Genomic DNA, 12,129 nt, shown 5'->3' with positions numbered 1-12,129 from the left:
AACCAAAAATGAGCCTTATGGAACATTGCACTTAGGTTGGCAGCGAAAATGACGAAACTACACTGGTGTCTAAAACTTAAGCATAATGACTGTTTGAGGACATAGGACACGTAAAACGTAAATTAATCGCATCAAAAGGAGTCACCATGATAACTATATACCCCACACGAAACAGGCTACATTTGCAAGAAACATGGTAGCAGGGCTGGATATAACACAAACGCAAAAATTGGACCAGAACTCCCGTACCATAAAAACACTGTAGCCGCATTAGCGACACAGAAAGCAAGTTAATACATGGGTTTGGTTACCCTGAATAGCCACAGACATTTGGCACCAACGCTCCATGCTGAGGATTGGGTTGTTGAGGAGCTCTTTGGCTTGGAGCAACTAATTCTACTCCCACGAAGAGCAGTGCAAGCTCCATTTGTGTCCTAGAGGATGGCTTGTGGGCTCCAACACATCTCTCTAGTTCAACCCAAGCATGTTCAATCAGATTTAGATCTGGAAACCACGCATGGCAAGTCTTACGTCGCTAGACAATCGCCCATCAGGTTGGCTTGATGATAATGAATATTGTTATGCATGAAGAAAGATTTGAATCAACTGCATCCCTGAAAAGCTACATATAGGCATGCAAAACCTCGTCCCTATAGCTCCGAATAGTGATGGATCCTACACCGATAATGTTCAGGTCCGTACGACTGATTACTATAATGCCTGCCCAAATCAGTACGCCACTACCATCATGCAGATTCTTTTTCACAATGTTCATGGATGAAAGCGGATTCATTTTGTGTGCCAGATCAGTGTGTGATGGAAGTCGCTCTTGGAACTTTATCGAGATTCATCTGTGAATAGTACGCGGCTTTATTCGTTGGGTCCACTGGCTCCACTGGCGATGTTCTGAGCACCTCTGTAAACGAGCCCATTTGTGCTTTGGAGTCAGAGGAACATATATTGCTGGTCGTCGGGAATACATACTATTGACATCTACTCTCCGACACACAGTTTGGCGCGACACTATCCCTACTGATACAGTTGCAAGCTCCACTGACATGTATCTTGCAGGCATAGTTCGGTTGTGACGCGCAATTATAGTCACATATTAATCCTATTGTGGAGTTCATACGAGAAAGACCTCCACCGAGCTTACGACTGACGTCTCTTGTGTGGATAAACGGTTTTCACAACCTAGTTATGACACTTTGTGATATATTGATGGCTCGTACTACTACTGTCTGTGTGCCACTTAGCTCCAAGCCCTCGATGATGCGATCCTGAGTATACATGTCCAAATGAGGTCTTTGTTCCATACTCCTGCTGTCTATTGCCACATTCAACTTGGCAGTGTTCTCTGCATACTACTACAGATCTACACAGAATGTGTGCATTTCGGATCCAAGCACTAATCTTCAATTTCTTCTCGCAGAAAGTGGCTGACGCTTGCGACGGCCGGTTCACTGAGCCCCAGAAACAATACGCACCGTCTACTATATTTTCCGTGCTCGCGACACTCTTCCTTATCTTAGAAGTAACTTCTCGCAAGATGCTTAATTTTGGACACCAGGTTGCTTGATTCATCCGTTAAAACATGGAAGATACAGCTGAAATATGGACTCTTGAATTTGGAAGACGAACCGAGAAATGACAGACCTTGTTCAGTGATTTCTGAGATTGCAAATGCGTTATTTTTATTTATTAACTAACATATGGGCATAGTGCGTCTAGTACATATTAAAGGGGTCTGCTGGAAAAATTTCTTTCGTAATGTATTAAAGGTTAAGCTCCGTGGCATGCTCACCGAAGGTATTCACCTATTAGTGAATAACGCTTTCGCATACAAACTCCAAGAATCCATTAATCTTTTGCTAACCTTGGCTACCAATTACTTTCCCATCCATCATACGCTCCTGACCTCGCGCCGAAATTCTTCTTGTTTCTTATAATAATAAAAATATAATAAAAATATAGTAATAATAATAATAATAATAATAATAATAATAATAATAATAATAATAATAATAATAATAATAGCAAAGAGAAAATTAAATTAGTAAAGATAATTCGAAAATAGTAAAACTTTTTTTTCTCTTCTGGTTTCCAGGACAATATTGCAGATGTATAAGAATCAGAATAATTTCTGGGTAGGGCATGGTGGCTCAATGGAAGAACTCAGTGCGAGGGATTCCACCACATACTGTAATGTGAACTGTTAGTAGACAACGTTACGGAAAACCCTAAGAATTTTTAGAGATTCTTTTGTATTGTTCCCCTTTTTCATTCCAGCAATTGTGGCTCCGCGTAGCGTAGCGTTATCGCTAACGGTCTCGTCATCGGTGCGAGTGGTAGCGGGTTCGAGTCGAGGTGGGTGCACTCGGTCGAAAAAGTGTAGATCTAAACGCTTTTCAGACCAGCCACCGGGTTTTCCTCATTCACACCAGGCAAATTCCGGGGTAGTATCTAACTTATAGATCCCAGGCCGCTTCCTTCCTTCCCCAATCATTTCTTTCTTCCTTTTTCCCGGATAGTGTGATCGCCGAGGGACGACATCCCTCAAACGTGACGGGCTAAATGGTCTTAGAGGCCGAAAGCCAAGAAATCTAAATCTCTAAATCATTTTATCAATTCTTTCATTAACTAATTCCATTTGCAATCCGTTTTCTTTAAGTTAGAGGGTGTTAAATTTAACTTATGTAATATTGATGCCCCAGATTTCTGAAACATTTCTTGGTTGATTGCTTCTTTGTTTCGAGTTTAACATTTCCCTTGCACCATCGAAGGTGGTGTGAACCTAGAGCTTAACGTGAGGTCCGAAACACATGAACTTCCACCAGGAATCGACCTTGGGTTCCCCGCGCCTACGTTGTTTATACTAACGACGAGGGACGTGAAGCTCTGAAACAATTCTTCTGCATATTTAAACGCCACCTTCTACTTTAGCTCTTATGAGAACAAGCCTGAATTCAAGCTGAATTACAATTGGAAGGGCAATTTATTCGATCCCATAATTATATGACACAACATCTGTACAACATAGGGTAAAAGTAAGCTTTTGCAGTATTACTTTCCCAGAGTTTATGACTGTTATCTTTTAGAGAAATATTTCGTATCCACTACCACATATTAACGCTCATATGCCTCACATATTCAGCATATATTATATGGTAGGTATAAGGAAAAACCATTATAAGAAATTACCGTCAGACGTGAAATGGTGCAAATAAAATATTTAGCTTAATGTTCCTGTGTTGATTCGTTCTTGGTTGCTTCAGAGACCCGCACGTGAACAGAAGCAACATTTTAAAAGCCTGTGCGTTCTCTTTGCTACGGGATCTTTCTTCTATTCCATACACCTGTTACACACTTTTATTGCGTCTGCACTTGCAAACAAAAAGACTGCAGCCATAACTGTTCTCTTTTTTGTCAACCACATTGTGATCTTTCTTTTATGAGGGAATTCCTTTTAAAAAAAAGAAAAAAAAAGCAGTAGAAGAAACCAATTTTCATTTTATGTAGTGATACAGCTTGTATTTCAATTTAAAGTTTAGATTCTGTTTCTGTGAAAATAGAAAGAAAAGAGAGAGAAAATAACTTGGAAAGGTCGTATCTCGCACGTTTCTAAGCTTAATTCCCGTAAAACAAGGGAAGTTAAAAATCAGTTGTGACCGTAAATACATGTATCTTATCTTATTTCTGGTTACAACTTACCTTGTCTTATTTGAATAGAGGTTCTAGCCCACTTACCCTTAACAGTTATGTGGAACTACTAATTCATTTTAACTGGATTGGGGCAAGTGGAAGATATTTTCCTCTTTGTGGTCAATAGAAAAAGAAATTAGAGATTTGAACTGAAACAATACAAAATGATTTAGGATTAGGAAAATAGTATATAGGAGTACTGAGTAATTATTATAACTTCATAACACAGAAATTCACTTGTACACATTATTCGATATTTCCTGCCGCTCTGCTATAATATTCTCCCAGCTAGCGTATGCAATATATTGATTCTTTGATTATAGTTTAACATCGATTTTCAGCACCGGGACTATATGGGACAGTACCTAGTACCTATTGCTTATTTAATTAGAATTCGGTATGTTCGGTATGTTCAACAACCGAATTGGTCTTGCTATATCACAGCCTAAAACCGAGTTGTTTCTTCTTCTTCTTCTTCTTCTTCTTCTTCTTCTTCCTATTATTATTATTATTATTATTATTATTATTATTATTATTATTATTATTATTATTATTATTATTATTAAATGAATTTTTGGCTTTGTATTTTACTAATACTCAAGGGTTATATTATTTAAGAAAATCATTCTCTCTTTCTACACATAGAGTATCAGTTTTCAATAGATTCAATTTGTTAAATATATCAATGATCTTGGAGTTATTTTGGATGCTAAGTTACTGTTTCATATACTTCTCTAGCTTCTAATATGTAAAGCCAGAAAAAAAAAAAAAAACATCCAAAATATGTTGATGAAACGGTTGTGTACAAAGTTTACTAATATTAATAATATCTGTACAATTCTTTATTTGTGCAACCGCAACATGGAATTGTCATTTAAAGTTGTGAATCTAAATATTTTGTAAATTGTATACGTTGTAAAGAACCAATTTAAAATCATTTCCTGGTATGGCTAAGGTGGGCATTTAAGAAAGATAATGATATGAATTTAACCAACATACGCAAAAGTTTAAACTCATTGGGCCTTATACAGAGTCATTCTGACGCGTGATTAGTATCATACTAAAGAGTTCGACTAACATATGTTTCATGCAGTAGTCAGGCCTTTAGTATGACGCTAATCATTCGTCAAAACGACTCTGCATAAGGCGGATTATATCTGATTGACAGGCGTTATTTTCTTGGTCTGATTTTTTTTCATAACATTTTTCATGGGAAATTTTGCCTAGATAGATTTATATTGATAATGATTTTTATTTGTCAAATTAGGATTTTTCATTCCTTTTCTTTGTATGAACTCTTTCTCTAAATCTTTAGCTTCAAAGACTCAGGTTCGATTCCAGGCAAGAGAATATTGTGGCTTGGATCCCACGTTAAGCTATTGATCGACGTTTCGTATAGCCTCGATGTTGAAAGGGACACTAAACTCAAAATATTTTTTTTCTAAATCTTCCCTTTATAATTGTATGGTGACAACGCATAAATTTCACACTGTTTTACAGATTTATTTGAATCCAGATTTTCTTTTGTTGGTCAATGATTTCTTAAGTTCCTTAAGTTAATTTATTTATTGTTTGTTTTAATTCTTTTGTATGTATAGCTTTTTTATCTTCTCTTTCCTCTTTTTCCTTTCAGATAGGTACGTTTGTTTCAGATAGGTCGCCTCTTTCCGGACAACCATGACGGCACAAGAGATGTGTATGGAAATAGGTTCCACATTTCTCCTGTTCAGATTCGAATAATTCACTCAAGTATTCGTTATTCGAACATTTGAACAATATTCATTATTCAAAGAATTATTCGAATAAGGAACAATTACTCGAACAATTATTCAGATAATGAACAATTATTCGAACAATTATTCGGATAATGGACAATTATTCTAACGATTATTTGAATAACAAATAATTATTCAAACAACTATTTGGATAATGAACAATTATTCGAACAGCGAATAATTGTTTTAATATTCAAAATGAATATTCGTATATTCGAATAACAGCCGACAAATTATTCTAATAATGAATATTCAAATAATTATTCGAATAAATTAAATTGCACTTTTCCATATTGTCTTCAGTACGGGATTTCTAGAGGTAATGAATGCCGCCAGCATCATTTTCCGTTCCCTTTTCTTCCCCAGGTTCCCTCTGTACCCATTTTGTAGAGGCTGGGTAAACCTCAGAGTCACACTGCAACGAGAATGCGACAAGAAAAACTTCCTTCACCACCGGGGTGTGAGCCAGGTTGCCCAGTTTTCAGAGTATGTTGAACCGATTACGCTAGAATATTCCAAATTTACTCTGTTTTATGTGTACTTAAAATACATGTTATGAAATTTTTAAGTTTTACGTTTCACGGTTATGCCGTACAGGCTAAAGGAGACGGTGATGATGAGAAATGAATGAAATGGTGCAATGAAGAAAGTGGAAGGAAACGGGAGAACCTCGAGAAAAGTCACACACGCGGTGTTTGTTCACCACAAAGTCCACTTGGTGCGAGCAGTGATCGAACCAGGGACCCCACGTATCAGAGATGAACGCTCTACCACTGAGCCACCGCAGATCATATGTTAATATTATGTATACACTGAGAGAGAAAAGCTGTTTTAGTCCAGAAAATACGGAGAGACAAGCTTTAGCAACATTCCATACCAACACAAGATTTTCCGTACCTGGGCAGGTAAAGATATGTTGCTTTAGCCAGGACTAATTTGCACAGCCGAAAATAGACGGAAATCATGTATATTCTTCGTCCTCCGTTTGATAATCTAGAAATTTATAGTTATGTACTTTGATATGGACAATATACAGTCCCATTTTTGTGTATGATTTAGATTTTCCTTCTTTCTGAAATAAGTATACGAGAAAGAGAGTTGAGTAGACAGCAGCACTTAGAAAATCTATACCGAATAAACAGGTACGAACAAAGACAAGGAGACACGTGTGCACCATCGAGGCTGACCTGGCTCCAACGCAGTACAGAAAATCTGCTCCACAACACACATATTACAGTTCTGTCGTGGCAGGAACAGCAACAAAAGAGCAGCCTGTAGTCGGAAACTACGGATTTTCCTTCTAGATACGTTCAATTTTTCTCTCCGTGTACATTTCTACTACTTAAAATGAAATTCCTGAAACATGGAGATCATTTCGAGCTGTCATTTTCCAGCATCTGTTAAAGAATTGTTTTTAGAAAAAGAGAGAAAGAAAGAAAAACAAGGTAACCAATAAATTATAAGAATAACTTCAGTTAATAACTTGGCCAGGATGTAATGAGATTTGAATAAAGTTTTTTTTTTTTTTTTTTTAAGTAATCAAAAGAAGACATTGAAATACAACGATTAGCAAAAATAACTCATTAAAACTATGATATGGTATCTGTCAGAGGAGATTAATGATCGTAACTACTATATATGACTTTAAAAAAAAACACACACAGACTGGGGAAGGAAGAAAAAAAGGAGCGAATACAAATTAACTTGTCAAATGCTGAAACATCATCTCTCCAAGGAAGCATCATGGATATTTGCGATAAACAAAAATGCATCCAAACATGTACAATATCTGTAACGGTTGAATTTCAACATGCAGATTATATGCACAAATTTACATGCAAATTAAGTTCAAATCTAATTTCGTAGCACGAAGATTGTGACTTTGAGTGCCATTGCTGGTCATTTTCAGAAGTGCTTTCTGCTGCTAACTACTAATTTTCCATGTGTGTCGGTAAATTATTATATTTGTAAACTATCAGAAATGGTCGATTTAGATCAAAATGGGCTTAAACTTAATTCATGGCCTACTTAGGTGGCCTGCCGAATTTGGTTAAGACCAGTTAAAGCTAAAAGATGAAACCTCTTGCTCGTCCGTTCCTGAACTTTAAAGAGCTAACTTGACGTTAAGTACGCCTAAGTTAAAGCGAAGCGGATAAACTTTCTTTAAAGTAGCCTCCTTTATTCACTATAAACGAAATCTTCGCGCGTTGTTGATTCCACGAGAGCTGACTATGTATAAAGTATATCTGTGCGCTAAAGTTGTTAGATATCCCGAGAAAATAGCTAATCTTATTAAAGCACCTGGTAAGTATGTAATGAAACACTAATAAACATACATACATGAACAGTTGCACAAGTTCACTCCTTTGACTTTTATGGGAGAAACTTTATTATTATTATTATTATTATTATTATTATTATTATTATTATTATTATTATTATTATTATTATTATTATTATTATTATTATTAATAATAATATTAATATTATTATTATTATTATTGTATTAGTTGAAGTGTTTACAAGAAGAAGACGTAGAACCGAAATGCAATTTTCGGGTAACAATGGAGTTCCATACCGTTATCCTTCCCCCACCCCCAGTTAAAGCTTAATTAGGTAGTTTGGCAAATTTGGTTGATAAGGGTCAGAGTTAAAAGTAGAAATCAACAAGAGATCTCAAATTAAAAAGGAAAAGAATGATAGCAAGATGGGTTGACTAAGAATTAAAGGGTGCTTTTAGTTTGATATGATACTTTAAATAAAAATACTCGTAATCTAGGAGAATGTAGGCGATAGCAACACGACAAGTAGAAAAAGATCATAGCAAATGACTGCGGCTGAAGTGAACTTATATATATATATATATATATATATAAACAGAAAACTAGCGTATTCTCTCCCCTGGTCGTAACGATGAAAGATAAATTTCTAAAGTATTTTTTGTTCTGTTTTGACTTTGCAGAATATTTTTATATTTGAAAAACAATAATACAAGAAAAACAATTATAATATTGAAATTTATTACTGCATTTTTTTTTTTTTTTACCTACTTCCAAGATAAATCCTAGGTCTCTCTCGTGCCTATACGATTAATATACGCCGCTTTGGTCCTAGAGATTAATTCGATTCCAAGTGTGAGTTCATGAGATGTCAACTAAATTGGAGATGCAGGTCTCATATAGCCTCAATGCTCAAAAGGAACGTTAAACCACCCTCACACACAAAATACCAATTATAATTCGGGAGCCTTCTCTGCGAATTATTTCACGATAAGGGCCACCAACTTTTCCGTATTATACGGGAACCCCAGTATTTCGTACAATTTTAAAACTTTATCTCGTCTCACGATTTGGATTAATTCGGGTGCTCGTATCTCCCGTATTAAAAAAAATGACAACAATGATGAAAATGCAGACAAGAGTCACAATTCTTGAAGATTATCTGTATTTTTACTTACGTAAGTAATCTTCTTTTAGAAAAGTGAAAATATCTTCTTAAGATATTGAATCAACACCAAAATATCAGTGTACAAAAGAGGGAATATCGAAAGATGAACGACATGCACAGAAGAAAAGTGCGCTAACCCAATTTTATGATCATGTAGGTATTGCGTTAGTAGTCATTTTGGATAAGTTATGTACGGGTGCCCAACAGTAAACAGAGCGCACCAAGAATGGTCGTGTCCCACTGTGACAAACAAAATAAAAACCTTACCTTTATTAGTTAAGAACAGAGCCGCAGCTAGAGATTTCGGCGCCCGGGGTGAAGTAGAATTCGGCGCCCCCTACGTTTACCACACCAAGCTTTTCCTTACTTTTTTTTTACTTGTAAGAAAAGCAGCAGACTCGCTGCTGAAAGGGACGTTAAACTCAAAATGAACTCAACTCAAATTCCTTCAACTTGGAAGCATTTCATATGCCAACGAAAAAAAAGAAAAAAAAACGTAGTGATAAAACTTTGAAAAAGACGAAATTCGTTGGGTTAAGTTCTGACCTTCTTAGCTCCTACTCTACGATTTCGAATATGTTATTATTCATCTTGTTTACCTTCATTTTTACCTCAGCTTGCGTGTGACTCTTCACTCCTTTCATTTTCATACCTTCATTCTCACCATCGTGATTAATCCGATTGGGTAGAAAAGCGTGATTAACTAAGCAAACTCACCACCATCACAACGTTGAACACGTATTTCAGACTTTGGCTGTTTCCGATTTTGAAAACGCTCCTGCGTACACTCTAAGTCATTATTCGACACCTTGTATATCAAAGTATTTAACAAATCCTATATACGAGTAATAACTTTCTTTAAGTAATAAGTAGAAACTTGTTCTGACTCTTATTGAAAATCATCTTTGCAAACTTACAACAATAGTGATTTAATAGAGCGCCAATACTTTTAGGGGGCGCCGCGTTATTTACTCTTTTCCGTCGGCGCCCCCTTGCTATCAGCGCCCCCGGCGACCACCCCGCTCGTTCCCCATAGCTACGGCCCTGGTTAAGAATATTGCACTCAACTGGAATACATGTGACTTCGTATGATCACGATATACGACTGATGTTTTATGTTACGTTTATGGCTTATGTGGAACTATGTGTATTATATAAAAGAAATGTTTGTTTGTTGAAGTTTAGCGTTGCCTTTCAGTGCCAACTGAACCACAGAAAAGAAACGTTCAAACAGAAGAGTTGGTGACAGCTATAAAACGCAATCGATCGAAATAGATAAGATTAGTTACTTAGTATGTTTCAATCAGGTTAGGGTTTAATCGTCAGACGGAAGAAGCATAGATCAAAATTAATAGTATATTCGGTAAAATGAAGCAATCAATTAACAACAGAATCTATCAGATATTTTATTATAGATTTTTTTTAAAAAACTGAATACTTCATGGCCTATTCGTGGGCTACCAAGAAAGAAATATTTATCGCCGTCTCTGCTGGTGAAAGTAAAGAGAAAATGTAAATATATTACATTACTTTCTGCTGTATTAATGAATTGAAATAAAATTACAGGTTTTGTCCTACTGTTTTATTCTATAGGCTAATGAAGACGAGTGATTAAGGAAAGAGATTGTTGACAGAGAATTGGTAGAATGAGAGTGTGAAAGGAAATCAGAAACCTAGAGGAAACTCAAGAACACGATGATGTAGTCCACTACTAACTCACAAAGCCTAGTGTTGAACAAGAGACCCGACGCACAGAGATTAACATTCTACTACTGAGCTACCAAGATCCACTAGATTGCATTTCATAGTAGAGCTCAACACAATGAAGCGTAATAGATAACAAAGATAACATTATTAGGCTTATATCGACTATGTATATACAAGGCAGAGAAATTGTCAACCATTCTGCAATTTGTCTGTAAACGACTGAAGAGAGCAGAAAATTGAGGATAATCGGCTTTTGAATATAACTCAAATCCTTACTCGATTTAACTTAACTTGAGTAGCACTTCCACGTCCAGTGAAACAGTTAATAATTAATGAGTCGTAGAATGCTCCAACTGAAGTATATATATATATATATATATATATATATATATATATATATATATATATATATATATATATATATATATATATATATATATATATATATATATAGTGTATTTTTTCTTTTTCTGTTTAGAAAACTACTATATTGTTTCCAGAGATATATTAGAAATAAAAAAAAGAAAGAAAACATTTGCATATAAACTATACGTATATACAGTACATGTATTGAAATCTTACTATAGAATGCAATTTAACAATCTAACGTAAAAATAGGTTGGTGGTATGATTTTATATTTTCATTGAAATTCTGAGAAAGTCAGATTTATGAAAGAATGAAAGAAAGAAAGAGAGAGAGAGAGAGAGAGAGAGAGAGAGAGGAAAGAAAGGAAATAAAAATGTACGTCAGAATACAATTCACTAGAGACTTGCAAGATCAAGATATAGACTTACATACAAAATTCGGTAACTTCTGTGAAGACATGAAAAAAAGTGCATATCGAATGCTTCCCACGTTTCAAGTCAACTTAGACGTGCTTCAAATTTCTTCAAAAGGTGATCCGTTTTGATGTGATAGTTGAACGTTGAGTTTATGTATGATGCATGTCGCTTTATTTATGTCTTTTTTTTTAAAGGAGAGAGAGAGACAGTTCTTACGAGAATACGAAAAGCAAGTCTATACAAAGACAACAAAGGAGGTATAAATTTGACGGAAGTCTGCAATTACGAACAATATGTAGAGCTCTTGACAATTTAATAGTGCTTTCGGATTCTTCCTGTTGGTAGCTAAAACGGATTGAGTTACGTTAGGATTTATTCTGTTCTATAGTGTTTAAATTGCGCTGTTGACCTTGTATCGTTGGAAGTTATCTACGTTAAAAAGTAGTGAGCTCTAATCTAGAATGCCAGAAAATATGAAAAGAGATGATGCGTTAACATGACCTCACCAAAATAAAAGTTATGTAGTTGGCTATATCACTTGGTAGCAGTGTGGGAGATTTCCCTATTGATTAGGGGGAAATGCCTGCCTTTGATTCATATTTCAGACGATTCGATTTTGGGAGAAACTTACTAAATGCAAAAATTAATCCTGAAGTTTTTAAGATGTTTTACTCAATTCCACTAGGCGAATACTGATATGATATCTTTAAATATA

The 12,129-nt window shown here is 35.5% G+C and overlaps 1 protein-coding gene across 1 annotated transcript in view; it reads left to right on the top strand.

Annotated features, from left to right (window-relative positions):
* LOC145694966 (connectin-like) overlaps positions 1–12,129 on the top strand; it is a 511,959-nt gene that overhangs the window by 98,635 nt on the left and 401,195 nt on the right. The gene's annotated exons all lie outside the window — the stretch shown is intronic.

This window comes from Thermobia domestica, chromosome 9 (genome assembly GCF_964235325.1).
Source record: "Thermobia domestica chromosome 9, izTheDome1.hap1.1, whole genome shotgun sequence".
NCBI classification, from domain to species: Eukaryota; Metazoa; Arthropoda; class Insecta; order Zygentoma; family Lepismatidae; genus Thermobia; species Thermobia domestica.
This window is presented reverse-complemented; position numbering and strand designations above follow the sequence as displayed.